Below are 25,279 nucleotides of genomic sequence, written 5' to 3' on the forward strand. Positions count from 1 at the left end.
GTTTTAATTTAAAATATTACCTTTTGTGCGGCTGTTTATCAAATCTGAGAGATGGCAAGTCGTCGGCTTCAGCCCCCATGCCACGAGTGCTGGGGTGTTTGGGATAAATTTGAGCACTCTTGTTCCCATATTTGGGTCCATCTAGGGAGGCGCTCAACACAACGAACAAGGCAACCGGACATAATGCTTGAACACTCTCACTTAGCCATAGAATTCTATAATTTCAAATTTCGGCGAAGCCCCTAGTCTTCGGAAGGCCGAATTTGGGGCGCTATCCACGCCTGGGCCAGACAAAGTCGGCTCCTCGCTCTAAGCGGCATAAGTCTTGAAGGACTCGCAAAAAACCTCTCGAACAGCGACCAGCTCTCGCCTCATCATGACGGTCAGTGTCGGTGTCAAAACCGGTGGATCTCGGGTAGGGGGTCCCGAACTGTGCGTCTAGGCGGATGGTAACAGGAGACGAGGGACACGATGTTTTTACCCAGGTTCGGGCCCTCTTGATGGAGGTAAAACCCTATGTCCTGCTTGATTAATATTGATGATGTGGGTTACAAGAGTAGATCTACCACGAGATCAAGGAGGCTAAACCCTAGAAGCTAGCCTATGGTATGATTGTTGTTCGTCCTATGGACTAAGGCCATCTGGTTTATATAGACACCGGAGAGGGCTAGGGTTACACAAAGTCGGTTACAAAGGTAGGAGATCTACATATCTGTATCGCCAAGCTTGCCTTCCACGCCAAGGAAAGTCCCATCCGGACACGGGACGAAGTCTTCAATCTTGTATCTTCATAGTCTTGGAGTCCGGCCGATGATGATAGTTCGGCTATCCGGACACCCCCTAGTCCGGAACTCCCTCAGTAGCCCCTGAACCAGGCTTCAATGACGACGAGTCCGGCGTGCATATTGTCTTCGGCATTGCAAGGCGGGTTCCTCCTCCGAATAATTTATAGAAGATTGTGAACACCAGGATAGTGTTCGGCTCTCCAAAAATAAATTCCACATACCACCTTAGAGAGAATAATATTACACAAGATCAATCTGCTGACGCATACTGTGGCATGATGTCACACCACTTCCAAGCCTTTACTCGAATTGTTTTTATTGTTCCACCTCAGCATGTTTAGTGAGGCGGTTTCCTTGGCACGTCTTGTCGAAGCAGAGATCGTGTTCCCCTTATTCCGGGATTCCCATCAATACGGACGTGGGTAACCCAACCGCGCCATTGATTGTGACGCTTGGGAGATAAGCGAGTTTTACCAGGACGAGGGGGATGCGTTTTTCTGTCCGCCCATATAAGGGGATAAAGATCCAACCTTTTTACCTGCGCCTTCTTCCTCCTTGGCTTATCCATCTCTGCGAACTCGAGCTCTAGCGCCCAAGCCCGCACATCTCACCTCAACCTTCTCCAAACATGTCTGGAGCAGGAGGCAAGTGGATGGCCTCCTCCGTCACGGAGGGGCATATCCAGAAGTTGCGCAGCACCGGATACTTGTCCAGCGACATTGCGCATCGGCTCCCCGACGAGGGAGAGCTCATCCCCACCCCCAGGCCCCATGAGAGGGTAGTATTCCTTCCCCATTTCCTCCGCGGACTTGGCTTCCCACTTCATCCCTTTGTTCGGGGGCTCATGTTCTACTACGGCCTGGATTTCCACGATCTGGCCCCGAATTTCATCCTCAACATCTCGGCGTTTATCGTCGTGTGTGAGGCCTTCCTCTGCATCCAGCCCCACTTCGGCTTGTGGCTCAAGACCTTCAGTGTCAAGCCGAAGGTTGTGAAGGGCAGCCAAGCGGAGTGCGGAGGCACCATGGTGGGCAGGATGTCCCACGTTACGTGGCTGGAGGGCACCTTTGTGGTAACCATCAAGGGGTGGCAATCGAGATGGTTCTACATCACCGAGCCGCGTGATCCCGAATGGGCAGCGGCCCCCGAATTCAGATCCGGCATCCCCACACGGCTCACCTCCTGGAAAGAGAGCGGCCGGATTTGGGGCGATTCGGAGGAGCTGACCAGACTCCAAGCCTGCGTCCAAAAGCTGGTGGACAAGAAGCTCAAGCTTGTCAACGTAGTCCAGGTCATGCTCATCCGCCTGATTCTCCCGTGCCAACGACGGGGCTTCAATATGTGGGAGTTCGATCCGGCGCAGCACCGGACTTTGAATCGGCTCTTCGACACTACGTACGAAGAGGTCTGGAAGGTGCTGTTGAAGGGCCCCGAAGCTCCCGCATCCGCTACCGAAGATCGCGGATTCAGCTTGGACCGTCCAGCTGATGAAGTAAGTTATTCTGTCCTTTAAGGGATGCTTGTTTTCCATAGTTTGACTCTATGCGGGATCTAAACTCCCTTTCCTTTGACAGGTCTGGCTGAAGAAGGCCACACAGGCTATCTGTCCGGCCCCATTGCCAGAGGACCCAGATGATGCCCGCCTAACGGGCCTGCTGAAGAAGGCCAAGAAGAAGGCCACGGGGACTCGGAAGAGTTCCCGTTTTCAGGTGCTATCGGATGATGAATCCGAGGCCGACTCCTCCCACCAAGGCGAGGAGGAGAAGAAGAAAGCCTTTCCCCTAGCGGGGGGAGGGAAGAAAAGGAAGGCCTCCCCAACAAGGGAGGCCGAAGGGTCCAAGAGGGAAAAAACTCGTCCTTCGGACTGTTCCGCCAACGCGAGTGACGATGACGAGGACTGGCCTCCAAGGGCCAAGCCTCTGGCGAGATCGTAAGTATCCGGACTCCCGAATAACTTCAAGGTTTTCGTTCTCCGCGACATTATGTCTTTCTAATGCCGCATACAACCCTGCAGTCCGCCTAAGGATGATCTCCCCACTTCGTCGAGCGGGTCCTTAGGGGCGTCGGATATGGATTCTCTTCCGACTGCCTCCACCCCCCGTGATGCGGATGATGCCGAGGTGGGATCCCAGGAAGGGACCCACCAGGAGGAGAGGGCCCCGGAGGTGTCGCAGGACAACCTCCCAGACTTTGCAGCGGACTCAGCCCCGGAACCCACAGTGGCTCCGGAGTCTGGCGGGCGACCCCTTCATAAGAAGGGCAAGACCGCGATGTTAGCTGCCTCCGTCCAACCGGAGGTGCCGAATAATTTGCTGGAGGCGCTCAACGGCGCCTCCATCGAAGAGGAACACCGCACTGTTATGAGTGCGGTGATTCAGAAGGTTCAGCTCGCCAAGAGCGGGCTGACCGAAGCCTGCAGCAGCCTTCTAACAGGCTTTGAGGTAAGAATTTCAATATATGTAAAATGGTACCGCATAGACAGTAGCCCCTGATGCTCGGTTCGGTGTTCGGAAAGAAAAGCTGGACTGAGGATTTTTAGAAAGATAAAGGCAGGAGTCATGAAAATCTGTCAATATGGGATTGCAGGCTGCGCTGCTGACCTCTGCCGCACTGACTGCGGAGGTTAATACTTTGAAGGAAAAACTCGAGCGGTCCGAGAACGAGCTCGGCCGTGCCAAGAAGCAGCTCGAGGAAAAATAAGGTGAGTAATACCTTATGAAAATTGTACCTTAGAGAAAAGGATTTGGTTGCAAGAAAAATAACAAGGATAACATGGGTATTGCAGGGGCCACTAACGAGGTGGCGACCCTGAAGGAGGCGGTGGCTGCGGCCGAACGCAATGCGGCCGGGGAGCGCACCGAGCGAGAGAGGCAGGAGGTGCGGGTGGCGGAGGTACAGCAAGAGCTCTAGGATCTCGTGAAAAAATGTGAGAGCTTGCAGCATGAATCGAAGACTTGAGAGTCTGAGCTTGCAACGGCTCTTGAGAGTGCCAAAGCCGCTAAGGCCGAAGCCTACAAGGCCCTCCAGGAGATTGAGGTGGTGAAGAAAATAGCAGCGGGTAAGGCATTTTTCATGCAAAGTAAGCATGTGAGTGTTAATTACCTGTTGCTTACCCGAATTCGGAGTTCTCCAGGAGCGTTCGCGGATCTTCCTTGCAGCGTGTCCGACGCTTCCGCATTCTATCGGGCCGAGGAGGGGAGCTCGACGGAGAAGGTCTTCTGGTCTCAGTATGCTGAGGCCGAACATCCGGTGCCCCTTAGAGACCAGCTGAAACAGCTGGTCGAGCTCCACAAGGCGGCCGAACAGGCCATGAAGGGCCTCATACTTCGGCTGTGGCCTAAGGAGGCCATGCCTGGGAGCTACTTCGGCCTGGTGCGGCGGCTGGTGGATGTGTGCCCATGGGTTGAAGTCATCAAGCACTCCGCCTATATTGAGGGTGCCCGCCGGGCCCTTGCCCGCGCAAAGGTGCACTGGGGCAAGATGGATGCCCATAAGCTTGTGACGGACCCACCACCAGTGGGCAAGGAGTATCGCACGCCCGAGATGTATTATAAGAGCGTGCTGAAGGGCGCCCGCACTATTGCGGGTGAGTGCTCCAAAGATGTAATATTTGAGTAGACTAGCATGTTGTTATCCTGTGCGCTGAAAACTTGGTTCATATGCGCTAAGCAACGCTTGTTAATTTAAAATATTACCTTCTGTGCGGCTGTTTATCAAATCTGAGAGATCGCAAGTCGTCGGCTTCAGACCCCATGCCACGAGTGCTGGGGTGTTCGGGATAAACTCGAGCGCTCTTGTTCCCATTTTTGGGTCCATCTAGGGAGGCGCTCGACACAGCGAACAAGGCAACCGGACTTATAATGCTTGAACACTCTCACTTAGCCATAGAATTCTATAATTTTAAATTTCGGCAAAGCCTCTAGTCTTCGGAAGGCCGAATTTGGGGCGCTATCCACGCCTGGGCCGGACAGGATCCGGCTTCTCGCTCTAAGCGGCATAAGTCTTTAAGGACTCGAAAAAACCCTCTCCGAACAGCGACCGGCTCTCGCCTCATCATGACGGTCAGTTTTAGCTTTCTCCACTGAGGCGTTAACCCAGCTCAACTGGGGCGCAATTGCAGTGGTTCTCCCAGTGCTACCTTAGCCGATATAACGGAATGTAAGGTACCAAAACATGGGAGCCGGGCAAACCCAACTATTGACCCAAGACATGATTCGGAGCCTATGCATATAGTGCTATAAGTTTGGGGTGCCGCACTTGTGAAAGTGTTCGGACTTATCACACCATGATGCGGGAGGCATAAGCCCCTGGTGTATTGTGGCCGTACCAAAGTGTACGGGTGCAACATGCCATAAATGAACATATCTATAAAAAGAAAATGCAATTATAAGCAAAAAGGTGCTGCATTATTTTATTCAATAAGTGCTGCTACGAATGCAGAACGATACAAATAGTGCGATAAGCAAGGTATGGGATTGTTAAACATGTCCCCCTCCAGTGGTAGGCTGCAGATTGGTGTATAAAAATGCTCGTAACGGAGACCACCTGTATATTCGTTGTAGCCTTTATCCTTTCCTGGCTGTTGCATCGTGAGTTCGGCAGATCTGCTGCCGGATAGGGCCTCTGACAAACGGAGTCCCGTGTGTAAAAAATAAAAGGTAAAAAGAAAAGAAAAAAGAATGACACACTCGAGAGCCCCTGGTGCGGTTGAGCCGTAGTCTGGGTTTATCGTGGTCGTGCCCCTCTCCCCATGCCCATGGTATCTTCAGAGCGTAATGGTGTACGCGAAGGACCTGCTTTAACATTTCGCAGGAGCTGGGGTTGGGGCCGCACTGCTACGCGTGCTCGGAATATGCCAGGTGGTCTTGTTGTAAGTTACTCCGGGCGCGCTTAGCTGTGTCCGGCCGCTTAAAGGCCGGACTCGAGAATTGCCTTAAGAGGCTGCATTGCACTTCTGCCGCGAGAGCCGCTGTGTGTTCCTCCGTGCGGAGAGAACGTTCAGTGTTTTCGTTGACCGTGATGACTCCTCGAGGGCCTGGCATCTTGAGCTTGAGGTATGCGTAGTGCGGCACCGCGTTGAACTTTGCAAACACAGTACGCCCGAGCAAGGCATGATAGCCGCTGAGGAACGGGACTATGTCGAAGATTAACTCCTCGCTTCGGAAGTTATCCGGGGATCCGAAGACCACTTCCAGTGTAATTGAGCCTGTACAATTGGCTTCTACACCTAGTATAACGCCTTTAAAGGTTGTTTTTGTAGGTTTAATCCTTGAGGGGTCTATGCCCATTTTGCGCACTGTATCCTGTAAAGCAGGTTCAGGCTGCTGCCGCCGTCCATCAGGACTCTGGTTAGGTGAAATCCATCGACGATTGGGTCTAAGACTAGTGCGGCGAATCCGCTGTGGCGGATGCTGGTGGGGTGGTCCCTTTGGTCAAAAGTGATCGGGCAGGAGGACCATGGATTGAACTTCGGGGCAACTAGCTCCATCGCGTAGACATCCCTGAGTGCACGCTTCCGCTCCCTTTTGGGTATGTGCGCTGCGTATATCATGTTCACCGTCCGCATGTGTGGGGGGAAACCCTTCTGTCATCTATTGTTCGGCGGTTGGGTCTCGTCATCGTCATCGCTATGTAGCCCCTTGTCATTGTTTTCGGCAATTAACTTGCCTGCCTGCTTGAATACCTAGCAGTCCCTGTTGGTGTGGTTAGCTGGCTTTTCGGGGGTGCCGTGTATCTGGCACAAGCGGTCGAGTATTCGGTCCAAATTGGACGGACCCGGAGTAGTTCTCTTGAATGGCTTTTTTTGCTGACCGGGTTTAGAGCCTATGAATCCGGCATTGACTACATATCCTCAATATGATCGCCGTTAGTGCGGCATTTGTTTTTGTTGCGACGCGGCCTGCCATTTCGGTCCTTGAAGTCCGGACTGCCAGAATTTTTGTTGAGGTTGTTGCTGCGTGCTAGCTAGCTGTCCTCTCCCGCGCAAAAGCGGGTCATGAGTGATGTGAGGGCTACCATGGATTTCGGCTTTTCCTGTCCCAGGTGCCGGGCGAGCCACTCGTCGCGGATGTTATGCTTGAAGGCTACGAGGGCCTCCACATCTGGACAGTCAACGATTTGGTTTTTCTTGGTTAAGAACCGTGTCCAGAATTTCCTGGCCGATTCATCTGGCTGCTGAATTATGTGGCTTAGGTCATCAGTGTCTGGTGCTCGCACATATGTGCCCTGTAAGTTATCGAGGAATGCGGCTTCCAGGTCCTCCCAACTCCCAATTGACTCTGCTGGCAAGCTATTGAGCCAATGCCGGGCTGGTCCTTTAAGCTTGAGGGGGAGGTATTTGATGGCGTGAAGATCTTCACCGCGGGCCATGTGGATGTGAAGGAGATAGTCTTCAATCCAAACCGCGGGGTCTGTTGTGCCATCGTAGGATTCAATATTGACGGGTTTAAACCCTTCGGGGATTTGATGATCCATTACTTCATCTGTGAAGCATAGTGGGTGTACGGCACCTCTGTACTGGGCGATATCACGACGGAGCTCAAGGGAGCTTGGTCTACTTTGTTTGGCCCGGCCGGTCTTACTGTGTCCGGCGCGACGGTTGTCGTCACGTATCGTGGGACGCCCACGCGATCCATAGATCGATCTTGATTGTCTTGCCTTATCCTCCAATATATCTCGCAAGTCCGGAGTGTTCCCCTGTGGCCGTGTGCTTTTCGAGCGATGCCGGGGTACGGGTCTGGTGAAGGGCCTAGAGGCCACGCTGTCGCCGCCACGGGGTGGTCGGTCAGCTGTATTGTCTCCTGATGATGCGGGTTCATAAACCTCCTCCTCTAATCGGGGGAGCAGCTTGTGATTAGGGTAGCTTTTGGGGGGGCGTTCGAGCTCATGCTCTTCGGCCGCGAGGACTTCAGTCCATCTGTCGGCTAGCAAATCCTGATCAGCTCTAAGCTGTTGCTGCTTTTTCTTGAGGCTATTCGCCGTGGCCATAAGCCTGCGTTTAAAACGCTCTTGTTCGATGGGATCCTCAGGTAAGACGAATTCATCATCGTCGAGGCTTGCTTCGTCTCCGGAGGGAGGCATATAATCCTCTACCTCTTCTTCTGCCGCTCTCTCATGAGGGCTGGCGTCTTCGTCCTCCTGCACTGCATCTTGCTGGAGCGGGTTGTCTTCGGTACTGTCTGGTGTATTATTGTCTCCGGTGCCGGAGTCTTCATTCTTGCTGTGGCGGGATTTAGAGCGGCGCCGCTGACGCCGGCGCTTGGGCTGTTTTTTGGAGGGGTCATCCTCCTCTGTTCCTTCGCCATTCCCATCTTTTGGGATATCCACCATGTATATGTCATATGATGAGGTGGCTGTCCAGTGCCCAGTAGGCGCTGGTTCTTGGTCGTCTCCGGCATCGTCGTCCATACCGTCGATGTCCTCGGAGTCGTAGTCTAGCATGTCGGTTAAATCATCGACAGCGGCTACCAAGTGGGTGGTGGGTGGGCTTTGAATTTCTTCATCGTCCGCATCCCAACCGTCCTGACCGCAATCCGGCCAGGGCTCTCCTGATAACGAGAGATGTTTTAGCGAACTCAAGATGTCGCCGAAAGGTGAGTGTTGAAAGACGTCCGCTGCGGTGAACTCCATGATCGGTGCCCAATCGGATTCGATCAGGGCGGGCGCGGGAGGTTCGGAGTCCGGCGAGGAGTCCGGCACCTTGGAGTCACGAGCTTTATGAGGGACAAAGTTAGTGTTCGGCTCTATTGCCGTAGAGGTTGCAGCACCCAAGGCGATGTCTAGCCATCCGTCCTCGATCTGCGCGGCCGGCTCTGAATTGGGGATCGGAGCGGGCTCGAGTGCGGCCTCCAGGGTACTGTCCGGCGGCAGAGCTAAATCATGCCCGACGTGATAGTGCAGCACACTCGGCTGTGGCTCGAATCGTCGAAGATCAAGTCCCCGCGGATGTCAGCCGTGAAGTTCAAACTTCCAAATCTGACCTGACAGCCAGGGGCGTAGCTTTCGATCTGCTCCAGTTGGCCAAGCGAATTGGCCCGCAGTGCAAAGCCGCCGAATACGAAGATCTGTCCGCGGAGGAAGGTCTCCCCCTGGACTGCGTCGTTGATGATGATCGAAGAAGCCATCGAGCCTATCAGTGACGACACGGAGGAACTCTCAATGAAAGCACCAATGTCGGTGTCAAAACCGGCGGATCTCGGGTAGGGTGTCCCGAACTGTGCGTCTAGGAGGATGGTAACAGGAGACGAGGGACACGATGTTTTTACCCAGGTTCGGGCCCTCTTGATGGAGGTAAAACCCTACGTCTTTCTTGATTAATATTGATGATGTGGGTTACAAGAGTAGATCTACCACGAGATCAAGGAGGCTAAACCCTAGAAGCTAGCCTATGGTATGATTGTTGTTCTTCCTATGGACTAAGGCCATCCGGTTTATATAGACACCGGAGAGGGCTAGGGTTACACAGAGTCGGTTACAATGGTAGGAGATCTACATATCCGTATCGCCAAGCTTGCCTTCCACGCCAAGGAAAGTCCCATCCGGACACGGGACGAAGTCTTCAATCTTGTATCTTCATAGTCTTGGAGTCCGGCCAATGATGATAGTTCGGCTATCCGGACACCCCCTAGTCCGGAACTCCCTTAGTCAGTTTTATCTTTCTCCACTGAGGCGCTCGCCCAGCTCAACTGGGGCGCAATCGCAGTGGTTCTCCCAGTGCTACCTTAGCCGATACTCCCTCCGTTTCTTTTTACTCCGCATATAAGATTTGGTCAAAGTCAAATTACACAAAGTTTGACCAAATTTATATAAAAAAATATGAACATCTACAATACTAAAACTATATAGTATGAAAATACGTTTCATGATGCATCTGATAAAATTGATTTCATATTGTGAATGTTTATATTTTTTAATATAAAGTTAGTCAAACTCTACAAAGCTTGACTTTGACCAAACCTTATATGCGGACTAAAAAGAAACGGAGGGAGTACAACGGAACGTAAGGTACCAAAACATGGGAGCCGGGCAAACCCAACTATTGACCCAAGACATGATTCGGGGCCGATGCATATAATGCTATAAGTTCGGGGTGCCGCACTTGTGAAAGTGTTTGGACTTATCACACCGTGATGCGGGAAACGTAAGCCCCTGGTGTATTTAGCTGTACCAAAATGTACGGATGCAACATGTCATAAATGAACATATGTATAAAAAAGAAATGCCATTGGAAGCAAAAAGGTGATGCATTACTTATTCAAGAAAAACTGCTGTGAATGTAGAACGATACAAATGGTGCGATAAGCAAGGGATGGGACTATTAAACATGTCCCCCTTCGGGGGTAGGTTGCGGAATGGTGCATAAAACAGATTTAATGCTCGTAATGGAGACCACCTGGATATTCGTTGTAGCCTTTCTCCTTCCCTGGCTGTTGCATCGTGAGTTCGACAGGTATGCTGCCGGGCAGGGCCTCTGACGAATGGAGTCCTATGGGTAAAAATAAAAAGGAAAAAGAAAAAAAGAACGACACACTTGAGAGCCCCTGGTGTGGTTGAGCCGCATTCTGGGCCTATCGTGGTCGTGCCCCTCTCCCCATGCCCATGGTATCTTCAGAGCGTAATGATGTACGCGAAGGACCTGTCTTGACGTTTTGCAGGGGCTGGGGTAGGGGCCGCACTGCTACGTGTGCTCGGAACGTGCCAGGTGTTCTTGTTGTAGCTTACTCCGGGCGCGTTTAGCCGTGTCCGGTCGCTTAACGGCCGGACTCGAGAATTGCCTTAAGAGGCTGCACTGTACTTCTGTCGCGAGAGCCGCTGTATGTTCCTCCGTTCGGAGAGAGCGTTCAGTGTTTCTGTTGACCGTGATGACTCCTCGAGGGCCTGGCATCTTGAGCTTGAGGTATGCGTAGTGCGGCACCGCGTTGAACTTTGCAAATGCGGTACGTCCGAGCAGAGCATGATAGCCGTTGCGGAACGGAACTATGTCGAAGATTAACTCCTCACTTCGGAAGTTATCCGGAGATCCGAAGACCACTTCTAGTGTAACTGAGCCTATACAATTGGCTTCTACACCTGGTATGATGCCTTTAAAGGTTGTCTTACTAGGTTTAATCCTTGAGGGGTCTATGCCCATTTTGCGCACTGTATCCTGATAAAGCAGGTTCAGGCTGCTGCCGCCGTCCATCAGTACTCTGGTGAGGTGAAATCCATTGACGATTGGGACTAAAACCAATGCGGCAAATCCGCCATGGCGGATGCTGGTGGGGTGGTCCCTTCGGTCAAAAGTGATAGGGCAGGAGGACCATGGATTGAACTTCGGGGTAACTGGCTCCATCGCGTATACATCCCTGAGTGCATGCTTCCGCTCCCTTTTGGGTATGTTGTTGCGTATATCATGTTCACCGTCCGCACCTGTGGGGGGAAACCCTTCTGTCCTCTATTGTTCGGCGGTCGGGTCTCTTCCTCGTCATCGCTATGTGGCCCTTTGTCATTGTTGTCGGCAATTAACTTGCCTGCCTGCTTGAATACCCAACAGTCCCTGTTGGTGTGGTTGGCTGGTTTTTCGGGGGTGCCGTGTATCTGGCACGAGCGGTCGAGTATTCGGTCCAAGTTGGACGGACCCGAAGTAGTTCTTTTGAATGGCTGTTTCTGCTGACTGGGTTTAGAGCCTCTGAATCCGGCATTGGCTGCTGTATCTTCACTATTATCGCCGTTAATGCGGCGTTTGTTTTTGTTGCGACACGACCTGCCATTACGTTCCTTGAAATCCGGACTGCCAGAATTTTTGCTGAGGTTGTTGCTGCGTGCTAGCCAGCTGTCCTCACCCGCGCAGAAGCGGGTCATGAGTGATGTGAGGGCTTCCATGGATTTCGGCTTTTCCTGTCCCAGGTGCCGGGCAAGCCACTCGTCGCGGATGTTATGCTTGAAGGCCGCGAGGGCCTCCGCATCCAGAGAGTCGACGATTTGGTTTTTCTTGGTTAAGAACCGCGTCCAGAATTGTCTGGCCGATTCGTCTGGCTGCTGAATTATGTGGCTTAGGTCATCAGCGTGTGGTGGTCGCACATACCTGCCTTGGAAGTTATCGAGGAATGCGGCTTCCAGGTCTTCCCAACTCCCGATTGACTCTGCTGGCAAGCTGTTAAGCCAATGTCGGGATGGTCCTTTAACCTTGAGTGGGAGATATTTGATGGCGTGAAGATCATCACCGCGGGCCATGTGGAGGTGAAGGAGATAGTCTTCGATCCAAACCGCGGGGTCTGTTGTGCCATCGTAGGATTCAATGTTCACGGGTTTAAACCCTTCGGGGATTTGATGATCCATTACTTCATTTGTGAAGCATAGTGGGTGTGTGGCGCCTCTGTACTGGGTGATATCACGACGGAGCTCAAAAGAGCTTTGTCTATTTTGTTCCGCCCGTCCGGACTTACTGTGTCCGGTTCGACGGTTGTCGTCACGTATCATGGGGCGCCCACGCGATCCATAGATCGATCTTGATTGTCTTGCCTTATCCTCCAATATATCTCGCAAGTCCGGAGCGTTCCCCTGTGGCATTGTGCTTTTCGAGCGATGCCGGGGTATGGTTCTGGTGAAGGGCTTAGGGGTCTCTCTGTCGCGACCACAGGGTGGTCGGTTAACCGTATTGTCTGCTGGTGATGTAGGTTTATACGCCTCCTCCTCTAATTGGGGGAGCAGCTTGCATTTAGGGTAGCTTTTGGAGGGGCGTTCGAGCTCATGCTCTTCGGCCGCGAGCACTTTGGTCCATCTGTTGGCTAGCAGATCTTGATCAGCTCTAAGCTGCTGCTGCTTTTTCTTGAGGCTATTTGCCGTGGCCATAAGCCTGCGTTTAAAACGCTCTTGTTCGACGGGATCCTCAGGCACGATGAATTCGTCATCATCGAGGCTTGCCTCGTCTCCAGAGGGAGGCATATAATCCTCTACCTCTTCTTCTGCCGCTCTCTCATGAGGGCTGGCGTCTCCATCCTCCTGTGCTGAATCTTGCTGGAGTGGGTTGTCTTCGGCACTGTCTGGGGTGTTATTATCTCCGGTGCCGGAATCTTCATTCTTGTTGTGGCAGGATTTAGAGTGGCGCCACTGACGCCGGTGCTTGGGCTGTTTCTTGGAGGGGTCATCCTCCGCTGTTCCTTCGCCGTTCCCATCCTTTGGGATATCCACCATGTATATGTCATATGATGAGCTGGCTTTCCAGTGCCCGGTAGGCGCTGGTTCTTGGTCGTCTCCGGCATCGTCGTCCATACCGTCGATGTCTTCAGAGTCGTAGTCTAGCATGTCGGTTAGATCGTCGACAGTGGCTACCAAGTGGGTGGTGGGTGGGTTTTGAATTTCTTCGTCGTCCGCATCCCAACCGTCCTGACCGCAGTCCGGCCAGGGCTCTCCTGATAATGGGAGATACTTTAGCAAACTCAAGATGTCGCCGAAAGGTGAGTGTTGAAAGATGTCCGCGGCGGTGAACTCCATGATTGGCGCCCAACCGGATTCTATTGGAGGGGGCGCGGGAGGATCGGAGTCCGGCCCCTCGGAGTCACGAGCTTCATGAGGGACAAGATCAGTGTTCGGCTCTATCACCATAGAGGTTGCAGCCCCCGAGGCGGTGTCTAGCCATCCGTCCTCGATCTGCGCAGCCGGCTCCGAATTGAAGATCGGAGTGGACTCGAGTGCGGCCTCCAGGATACTGTCCGGCTGCAGAGCTAAATCATGCCCATCATGATAGTGCGGCGCGCTTGGCTGTGGCTCGAATCCATCGAAGATCAAGTCCCCGCGGATGTCAGCCGTGAAGTTCAAACTTCCAAATCTGACCTGATGGCCAGGGGCGTAGCTTTCGATGTGCTCCAGATGGCCAAGTGAATTGGCCCGTAGTGCAAAGCCGCCGAATACGAAGATCTGTCCGGGGAGGAAGGTCTCACCCTGGACTGCGTCATTGTTGATGATCGAAGAAGCCATCGAGCCTATCGGTGACGACACAGAGGAACTCTCAATGAAATCACCAATATCGGTGTCAAAACCGGCGGATCTCGGGTAGGGGGTCCCTAACTTTGCGTCTAGGCGGATGGTAACAGGAGACAAGGGACACGATGTTTTACCCAGGTTCGGGCCCTCTTGATGGAGGTAAAACCCTACGTCCTGCTTGATTAATATTTATGATGTGTGTTACAAGAGTAGATCTACCACGAGATCAAGGAGGCTAAACCCTAGAAGCTAGCCTATGGTATGATTGTTGTTCGTCCTACGGACTAAAGCCATCCGGTTTATATAGACACCGGAGAGGGGTAGGGTTACACAGAGTCGGTTACAATGGTAGGAGATCTACATATCCGTATCGCCAAGCTTGCCTTCGACGCCAAGGAAAGTCCCATCCGGACACGGGACGAAGTCTTCAATCTTGTCTCTTCATAGTCTTGGAGTCTGGCCGATGATGATAGTCCGGCTATCCGGACACCCCCTAGTCCAGGACTCCCTCAATGATCAACACCAGAACTCTATGGGTGTTCGATTCATCACAATGTAACTAGATTATTGACTCTAGTGCAAGTGGGAGACCGTTGGAAATATGCCCTAGAGGCAATAATAAAATGGTTATTATTATATTTCCTTGTTCAAGATAATTGTCTATTGTTCATGCTATAATTGTATCGACCGGAAACCGTAATGCATGTGTGAATACATAGACCACAACATGTCCCTAGTGAGCCTCTAGTTGACTAGCTCGTTGATCAACAGATGGTGATGGTTTCCTGACTATGGACATTGGATGTCATTGATAACGGGATCACATCATTAGGAGAATGATGTGATGGACAAGACCCAATCCTAAGCCTAGCACAAGATCGTGTAGTTCGTTTGCTAAAGCTTTTCTAATGTCAAGTATCGTTTACTTAGACCATGAGATTGTGTAACTCCCGGATACTGTAGGAATTCTTTGGGTGTACCAAACGTCACAACGTAATTGGGTGGCTGTAAAGGTGCACTACGGGTATCTCCGAAAGTGTCTGTTGGGTTGGCACGAATCAAGACTGAGATTTGTCACTCCGTATGACACAGAGGTATCTCTGGGCCCTATCGGTAATGCATCATCATAATGAGATCAATGTGACTAAGTAGTTGGTCACCGGATCATGCATTACAGAACGAGTAAATTTACTTGCCGGTAATGAGATTGAATGAGGTATTGGGATACCGACGATCGAATCTTGGGCAGGTAACATACCGATTGACAAAAGGGAATTGTATATGGGATTGCTTGAATCCTTGACATCATGGTTCATCCGATGAGATCGTCGTGGAACACGATGGAGCCAACATGGGTATCCAGATCCAGTTGTTGGTTATTGGCCGGAGAGATGTCTCGGTCATGTCTGCATGATTCCCGAACCCGTAGGGTCTACACACTTAAGGTTCGATGACGCTAGGGTTATAGGGAAAGTTTGTATGTGGTTACCGAATGTTGTTCAGAGTCCCGGATGAGATCCTGGACGTCACGAGGAGTTCCGGAATGGTCCAGAGGTGAAGATTTATATATGGGAAGTCATCATAAGGTCACCGGAAGTATTCCGGGGTTTGCCGGTATTGTACCGGGACCACCGAAGGGGTTCCGGGGGTCCATCATGAGGGTCCACCTTCCCCGGAGGGCCCTGTGGGCTGTATGTGGAAGGGAACCAGCCCCAAGTGGGCTGAGTGCCATCCCCCTAGGGCCCATGCGCCTAGGGTTGGGGGGGAACCTAAAGGGGGCGTCCCCTTGGCTTGGGGGGCAAGCCCCCTCCCCTTGGCCGCTGCCCCCCCTCTAGATCTCATCTAGAGGGGCCGCCCCCCTTCCCCCTTCACCCTATAAATAGAGGGGAGGATGGTGGGAAGCAGCACCACATCCATGGCGTAGCCCTTCCCCTCTCCAACACCCCTCCTCCTCCGTTTGAGCTTGGCGAAGCCCTACCAGAGAACCCGCTGCTCCACCACCACCACGCCGTCGTGCTGCTACTGAAGTTGTCTTCCCCAACCTCTCCCTCCTCCTTGATAGATCAAGGTGCGAGAGACGTCACCGGGCTGCACGTGTGTTGATTGCGGAGGTGCCATTGTTCAGCGGTAAGATCGGAATCGACCGTGATCTGGATCGCTACGTGTACGACTCCTCCAACCGTGTTCTTGTAACGCTTCCGTTCCGCGATCTTCAAGGGTATGAAGATGCACTCCCCTCTCTCTCGTTGCTAGTCTCTCCATAGATTGATCTTGGTGATGCGTAGAATTTTTTTAATTTCTGCAATGATCCCCATCACAAGTACCACACCAATTTACGATGATATTTTATGGGCCAGAAGGAACACAATGGGCCCTGGTTGCACCTGGGGGGAGTCCCGAGGAGGGGACAACCCACCTGGCCATGCCAGGAGGCCCAGGAGCGCCCAGGTGGGTTGTGCCCACCTCGGGTGCCCCCTGGACCAACTCTTTGCTCTATAAATACCCCAATATTCCAGAAACCCTAGAGGAGTCGTCGAAATATTCATCTAGCTGCTGCAAAGTCCAGAACCACCAGATCCAATCTAGACACCATCATGAAGGGGTTCACCACTTCCATTGGTGCCTCTCCGATGATGCGTGAGTAGTTCTTTGTAGACCTTCGGGTCCGTAGTTAGTAGCTAGATGGCTTTCTCTCTCTCACTGAATTCTCAATGCAATGGTCTCTTGGAGATCCATATGATGTAACTCTTTTTGCGGTGTGTTTGTTGGGATCCGATGAACTTCGAGTTTAAGTGATGAATTGAGTTTTCCCTTTGAGTTTTCGTTGTTATCGGATTGAATACCTTTATGATTCAAGAACACTTGATATATGTCTTGCAATTGAATACTCGTAGTGACAATGGGGTATCGTATTGATTCACTTGATATATGTTTTGGCACTCAACTCACGGATTGCCGAACGTTGGGGTAATCTATGCATAGGGGTTGATGCACGTTCTTGTCTTTGTATCTCCAGTAGAAATCTTGGGGCACTCTTTATAGTTCTTTGTGTGGATTGAGTATTATGAATATGAATTTGCTTTGGTCTTAGTCTAGTACGAACTCTAGGATAGATTGAACGGAAAAAATAGCTTTGTGTTATTTTAGTACGAACTCTTAAATAGATCGAACGGAAAGAGTAGCTTTGAGGTGGTTTCGTACCCTACAAACAATTCCGTCTTATGTCTCCGCTAGATAGGAAATTTGGAGTGATTCTTCATCGTCATAATTATTTGAAGTTCTATCAATTGCCCAACAGCAATTTGTTCACCCACAGTTTGCTATTTTTTTCGAGATAAGCCACTAGTGAAACCTACGGCCCCCGGGTCTTCTTTATCATATATTTGCCATGCGATCTACATTTTCCTTGCGGTTATTTTTAGATCTATTAAAACAAAAAATACAAAAATACCTTGCTCCAATTTATTTATTCTGGTATCTATTTATCCCATCTACAAATTTACCTCACGTCCTTTGCCTATCTTGAGGCACCGTACCCCGAAAGGGGTTGACAACCCCTTTAACACGTCAGGTTGCAAGGTGTTGTTTGTGTGCAGGGGCTGTTTACATTGCGTTGCTTGGTTCTCCTACTGGTTCGATAACCTTGTTTTCATATCTGAGGGAAATACCTATCGCCGTTGTGCTGCATCATCCCTTCCTCTTTGGGGAAATACCATTGTAGCTTCAAACGACATCAAAAGGAATTCCTTCATTCCTTATTACTAGTACGACCTCTCCATCACTCATGCACCTAGTTAAAGTATATCCAGCATTACGCATGCGTGAGCAATGGAGAGGTCGTACTAGTAATAAGCAACGAAGCGATACAGGATGCTGGATATACTATAACTAGGTGTCCCACAGAGGTAACATTCAAAGTTATTCTCACACTATAGAATGGCTCTATAGGAATGTGGAGAGATTTGGTTGATTTTATATTGCTGAATAATATAAAATATTATGAGTGCAGACACTCCACCGCGAGGTTCCTTGCTCCTTCTCGGTCGTCGGGAATCTATGTTCTTCCACTATTTTTTTGACGTGAGCTTTGCTCATCCTTTTGCCAACACGCGGGACATCTAGCATCAAGGTGCATGTGTCATGCAAGAAAATGGAGATAAGCAGTGCGTAAGTGAGTCATGCACTTCGATGGCACCTAGTAATACACGATATTTTTCTCCTCGATGGCACGTGAATAGTGCACATACTCAATGATGGAGCACGGGATGGTAGCCATGGACATGGTCGCCCCTTTTTGGAGAGAGTACTAAATAACTTTGATGTGTCCCGTCAACTCGCAGAATGATGAGAAGCTTGCTTACTACACCTTCTCCCTCGCTAACACGTGCGCGGTGGCTCGCAGCATGAGGAGAAACTTTTGCTTACAAGAGGTGGACATGCAACAGTTCATTTGATGTCGGGTTGCCAAAAGTACTACTATAGTACCATCATTATTGTTCCACTTTCGGAAGAGGAGAAGAGCCAAGCGCAAGGTCACCTACTCCCTGAAGGAAATATGCCCTAGAGGCAATAATAAAGTTATTAATTATTTATTTCCTTGTTTCATGTTAAATGTTTATTACTCATGTTAGAACTGTATTAACCGGAAACTTAGTACATGTGTGAATACATAGACAAAACATAGTGTCCCTAGTATGCCTCTACTAGACTAGCTTGTTAATCAAAGATGGTTATGTTTCCTAACCATAGACATGTGTTGTCATTTGATGAATGGGATCACATCATTAGGAGAATGATGTGATGGACATGACCCATTCGTTAGCTTAGCATTATGATCGTTACAGTTTCATTGCTACTGCCTTCTTCATGACTTATACATGTCCCTCAGACTATGAGATTATGCAACTCCCGAATACCGGAGGAACACCTTGTGTGCTATCAAACGTTGTCGGGGAAACCGATCACCTATGGGGTTACAAGGATCCCTTATACGTTCGGCGGGGGGTGAGAGAGTCCTGGATTAAGGGGTCCTCGGACAGCCGGACTATATACTTTGGCCGGACTGTTGGACTATGAAGATACAAGATTGAAGACTTCGTCCCGTGTCTGGATGGGGCTCTCCTTTGTGTGGAAGGCAAGCTTGGCAATTCGGATATGTAGATTTCCTTCTCTGTAACCGACTCTGTGTAACCCTAGCCCCCTCTAGTGTCTATATAAACCGGAGGGTTTAGTCCGTAGGACAACAACAATCATAATCATAGGCTAGCTTCTAGGGTTTAGCCTCTACGATCTCGTGGTAGATCAACTCTTGTAATACTCATATTATCAAGATTAATCAAGCAGGAAGTAGGGTATTACCTCCATCGAGAGGGCCCGAACCTGGGTAAAACATTATGTCCCCTGCCTCCTGTTACCATTAGCCTTAGACGCACAGTTTGGGACCCCCTACCCGAGATCCGCCGGTTTTGACACCGACATTGGTGCTTTCATTGAGAGTTCCACTGTGTCGTCACTGTAAGGCTTGATGGCTCCTTCAATCATCTTCAATGATGCGGTCCAGCGGGAGCTTTCCTTCCTGGACAGATCTTCGTATTCGACGGCTTCATACTGCGGGCCAACTCGCTTGGCCACCTGGAGCAGATCGATAGCTATGCCCCTGGCCATCAGGTTAGGTTTGGAAGCTTAAACTATACTGCCGACATCCGCGGAGACTTGATCTTCGACGAATTCGAGCCCATGACAGGTGCACCGAACGGTCACGACGGGCATGACTTTGATCTGCCGTCGGACACTATTCAGAAGATCGCGCCTGCGGGGGCGCCGGGAATCAATCCGGAGCAGATCGCGCCTTCCGAGGGCGGGTGGATGGACCCCGCCATGGAAGCCGCGCACTCATCGGCATCGGAGCTGAACACCGATCCCACCTCCTTTGTGAGTGGTTTCATCAGACCCTCGGACTCGTCTCCGGCCACAGGATCCGAACCGCGTGCGTCCGTGCCTATCGAATCTGATTGGGCACCAGTCATGGAGTTCACCGCCGCAGATATTTTTCAGCACTGCCCTTGGGTGACGTGCTAAACTCATTAAGGTCTCTTTCCTTGTCAGGAGACTCTTGGCTGAACTATGTCCGGCTCGAGTGGGGAGCGGACGACGAAGAAATTCGCCGCCCACCCACCACCCACTTTATAGCCACTGTCGATGATTTAACCGACGTGCTTGACTTTGACTCCGAAGACATCGACGGTATGGACGACGATGGAGGAGAAGAACAGGAACCACCACCTATAGGGCGATGGACAGCCACCTCATCATATGATATTTATATGGTGGACACCCTTAAAGAAAAAAATGGCGATGAGGCAATGGAAGATAACCCCTTGGAGAAGCAATCTAGACACCGGCGTCATCGGCGCCGCTCCAAGCCCCGCCATAGCAAAAATAGTGATACCGGCACAAGAGATAACAATCCGGATTGTGCCGAAGGTGAAGAAAATCCTGCCCAGCCAGGCTTCGAGCAGGCCGAGCAAGAGGATGGGAAAGCTAGCCCTAAAGAACAGGCAACTGATGGAGAATCAGAGGACGATAATTACATGCCTCTCTCCGAAGACGAAGTGAGCCTAGGCGACGAAGAATTCATCGTGCCTGAGGATCCCATCGAGCAGGAACACTTCAAAAGCCGGCTTATAGCCACTGCAAAAAGCCTGAAGAAAAAGCAGCAATAGCTTCAAGCTGATCAAGATTTGCTAACTGACAGATGGACTGAGGTCCTGGCTGCCGAGGAATACGGACTCGAGCGCCCTAGCAAAAGCTACCCAAAGCACAGGCTGCTACCTCAACTCGAGGAGGAGGCTTTAAAGCCCACCCTACCAGCACATGATGCGGCCGACTGGCCACCCCGTGGCCGTGACAAAGCGGCGTACCAGCCCGAAGTCCAGACCGCACCCCGTCGCCAATCAAACGATAATACTAAGGCCCGGGTCTACACGAAGGACCTGCGAGATGTATTGGAAAACAAAGCAGGACAGTCAAGATCGACCTACGGAGCGCGGGGGCGCGCCACAAGACGTGACGATGACCGTCACACCGGATACAATAAACCAAAGTCCGGCCGGGCCGAATACAATAGACCGGATTCATTTGAACTACGTCGGGATGTAGCCCGGCATAGAGGCGCCGCACACCCCCTATGCTTCACTGATGAAGTTATGGATCACGAATTCCCAGAAGGGTTTAAACCCGTGAACATTGAATCATACGATGGTACCACAGACCCCGCAGTATGGATAGAAGATTTTTTCCTCCACATTCACATGGCCCACAGAGATGATCTACACGCCATCAAGTACCTTCCACTAAAACTCAAGGGATCGGATCGACATTGGCTGAATAGCTTGCCGGCAAACTCCATCTGGAGTTGGGAGAACTTGGCAGACGCATTCCTTGACAACTTCCAGGCACTTACGTGCGACCACTGGATGCTAATGATTGAAGTCACATAACCCAGCAGCCCGGAGAGTCAGCCAAGAAATTTTGGACCCGGTTCCTAACCAAAAAGAACCAAATTGTCGAATGTCCGGATGCCGAAGCCCTAGCGGCCTTCAAGCATAACATCCGGGACGAATGGCTTGCCCGACATCTCGGTCAGGAAAAGCCAAAGTCCATGGCAGCCCTCACAACACTCATGACCCGCTTTTGCGTAGGCGAAGATAGCTGGTTGGCTCGTAGCAACAATACAACAAGCAATCCAGACACATCGAAAGCCAAGGATAGCAACGACAGATTATGGTGCAACAAACACAAGCGCCGCAAAAACGGGGATAATACCGAAGACACGTCAGTCAATGCCGGATTTAGCGGCTCCAAGTCCGGCCAGCGGAAGAAACCATTCAAGAAAAACAATGCAGGCCCGTCCAGTTATGACCGCATACTTGACCATCCATGCCAAATTCATGGCACCCCTGGAACACTATCCAACCACATCAATAGAGAATGCTGGGTCTTCAGACAAGCCGATAGGTCAGACACTGAAAACAAGGGGAAGGGGTCTCAAGGGGACGACAACGACGAAGATCCCCGATCACCGAATACAGGAGGACAGATGAAATTCCCTCCCCAGGTGAAAACGGTGAATATGATATGCGCAAGCCACATTCCCAAGTGGAAACGTGCGCTAAGGGAGGTCTATACAATCGACCCAAAGTCCAACACATGGTCCTCTTGCCCGATCACTTTTGATCGCAGGGACCACCCTACCAGTACCCGTCATAGCGGTTCGGCCGCACTAGTCCTCGACCCTATCATTGACGGATTCCACCTCACACGCGTCCTTATGGATGGAGGTAGCAGCCTGAACCTACTATACCAGGATATAGTGCGCAAAATGGGCATCAACCCCTCAAGGATCAAGTCGACAAAAACCACCTTCAAAGGTGTCATACCAGGTGTAGAGGCCTGTTGCACAGGCTCAATCACACTGGAAGTGGTCTTCGGATCTCCGGACAATCACCGTACTGAAGACTTAGTCTTCGACATCGTCCCCTTTCGCAGTGACCATCAGGCACTGCTCAGACGAACTACATTTGCTCGGTTCAACGCGGTGCCACATTATGCCTATTGTAAATTAAAGATGCCCGGTCCACGCGGCATCATCACGGTTAATGGCAGGTCTGAACTCCCCCTCATAGCCGAAGAATCTACCACCGCTCTAATAGCAGAGGGAACCTTCAAGCCGAACCTCGAGTCGACGACCAAGTTCCTGGACACAGTTAAAGGAGTCCGAACTACTTCACGGCAGGATAGCCCAGTTCGCCCGGAGCTTAATTAAAAACACTCTAGAAAAAGATAATACAAGCCACATATTGCGGCTCAACCGTCCTGCAGCGCAAAACAATTTCTTGCATTTTCTTTGCAGGATCACCTGTACATAGGCCAGGATGGATGGTGTGGAAACAGTTCGATCACATGAGGGAATCTCTAGATATTCCCCTCTATGATCATCCGACTACACCCCGGGTCCGAGCACAATTTCCTCACACTCGGTATCAGCAGGTTCTGCAATCATATTTCCTTTTATCACATCATCTGTACTCATACGCATTGACGTATTACTCAAATACAACATGTGGATTTATGTGATGCTCACCTACTGCTATTTCTAATTTAAAACTATTTTGTTAAAAGGCGGCTGCTTACCGCGATATGCCTCAATATGCCAGGGGCTTCATCACGCCCATACTATGGCAAAAAAGTCCGAACACCTTCACGGTAGTTTGGCACCCGAACTTATAGCATTATATGCATCAGCTCCGAATCATGTCTTGGGTCAATAATTGGGTTTGCCCGGCTCCTATGTTTTGGTACCTTACGTTCCGCTATATCGGCTAAGGTAGCACTGGGAGAACTATTGCGGTTGTGTCCCGGTTCTTCCGGACGAGCACCTGATAACCCACAAGTGTAGGGGATCACAACAGCTTTCGAGGGTAAAGTATTCAACCCAAATTTATTGATTCGACACAAGGGGAGCCAAAGAATATTATTGAGTATTAGCAGTTGAGTTATCAATTCAACCACACCTGGATAACTTAGTATCTGCAACAAAGTATTTAGTAGCAAAGTAGTATGATAGTAATGGTAATAGTGGCAAAAGTAAAGATAATAGTTTTGTAGGAATTGTAACAGTAGCAACGGAAAAGTAAATAAGAGAAGCACAAGATGTGAAAAGCTCGTAGGCATTGGATCAGTGATGGATAATTATGTCGGATGCGATTCGTCATGTAATAGCTATAACATAGGGTGACACAGAACTAGCTCCAATTCATCAATGTAATGTAGGCATGTATTCCGAATATAGTCATACATGTTTATGGAAAAGAACTAGCATGACATCTTTTGTCCTACCCTCCCGTGGCAGCGGGGTCCTAGTGGAAACTAAGGGATATTAAGGCCTTCTTTTAATAGAGAACCGGAACAAAGCATTAACACATAGTGAATACATGAACTCCTCAAACTATGGTCATCATCGAGAAGTATCCCGATTATTATCACTTCGGGGTTGTCGAATCATAACACATAATAGGTGACTATAGACTTGCAAGATAGGATCAAGAACACACATATATTCATGAAAACATAATAGGTTCATATCTGAAATCATGGCACTTGGGCCCTAGTGACAAGCATTAAGCATAGCAAAGTCATAGCAACATCAATCTCAGAACATAGTGGATACTAGGGATGAAACCCTAACAAAACTAACTTGATTACATGGTAAATCTCATCCAACCCATCACCGTCCAGCAAGCCTATGATGGAATTACTCACGCACGGCGGTGAGAATCATGAAATTGGTGATGGAGGATGGTTGATGATGACAACGGCGACGAATCCCCCTCTCCGGAGCGCTGAACGGGCTCCAGATCAGCCCTCCCGAGAGAGATTAGGGCTTGGCGGCAGCTCTGTATCGTAAAACGGGATGAAACTTTCTCTCTCATTTTTTTCTCCACGAAACGGAATATATGGAGTTGGAGCTGAGGTCGGTGGAGCGTGAGGGGGCCCATGAGATAGGGGGCGCCCCCATGGGGGTGGGCGCGCCCCCATCCTCGTGGACAGGATGTGGGCCCTCTGGTCTTGATTCTTTAGCCAGTATTTTTTATATTTTCCAAAACTTGTCTCCGTGGATTTTTAGGACATTCGAGAACTTTTGTTTTCTACACATAAAACAACATCATGGCAGTTCTGCAGAAAACAACGTCAGTCCGGGTTAGTTTCATTCAAATTATGCAAGTTAGAGTCCAAAACAAGGGCAAAATTGTTTGGAAAAGTAGATACGTTGGAGACGTATCAACTCCCCCAAGCATAAACCTTTGCTTGTCCTCAAGAAATTCAGTTGATAAACTGAAAGTGATAAAGAAAAACTTTTCCAAACTCTGTTTGCTCTTGTTGTTGTAAACATGCAAAGCCAGCATTCAAGTTTCAGCAAACATTATGAACTAACCATACTCACAATAACACCTCGGTCTCACAATTACTCATATCAATGGCATAATCAGCTAGCGAGCATAATAATAAAACTCGGATGACAACACTTTATCAAAACAATCATAACATGATATAACAAAATGGTATCTCGCTAGCCTTTTCTGAGACCACAAAACATAAATGCAGAGCACCTTTAAAGATCAAGGACTGACTAGACATTGTAATTCATGGTAAAAGAGATCCAGTCAAGTCATACCCAATATGAACCAATAGTAATGAATGCAAATGAAAGTGTGCTCTCCAGCGGGTGCTTTTTAATAAGAAGGTGATTGAGGGAGTCCTGGATTAGGGGGTATCCGGACAGCCGGACTATATACATCATCCGGACTATTAAAACGTGAAGATACAAGACTCAAGACTTCGGCCCGTGTCCGAATGGGACTATCCTTTGCGTGGAAGACAAGCTTGGCGATCCGGATATTGTGTTTCCTCCCTTGTGACCGACTCCATGTAAACCCTAGCTCTCTCCGGTGTCTATATAAACCGGAGAGGATGGT

This window comes from Triticum aestivum, chromosome 7B (genome assembly GCF_018294505.1).
Source record: "Triticum aestivum cultivar Chinese Spring chromosome 7B, IWGSC CS RefSeq v2.1, whole genome shotgun sequence".
NCBI classification, from domain to species: Eukaryota; Viridiplantae; Streptophyta; class Magnoliopsida; order Poales; family Poaceae; genus Triticum; species Triticum aestivum.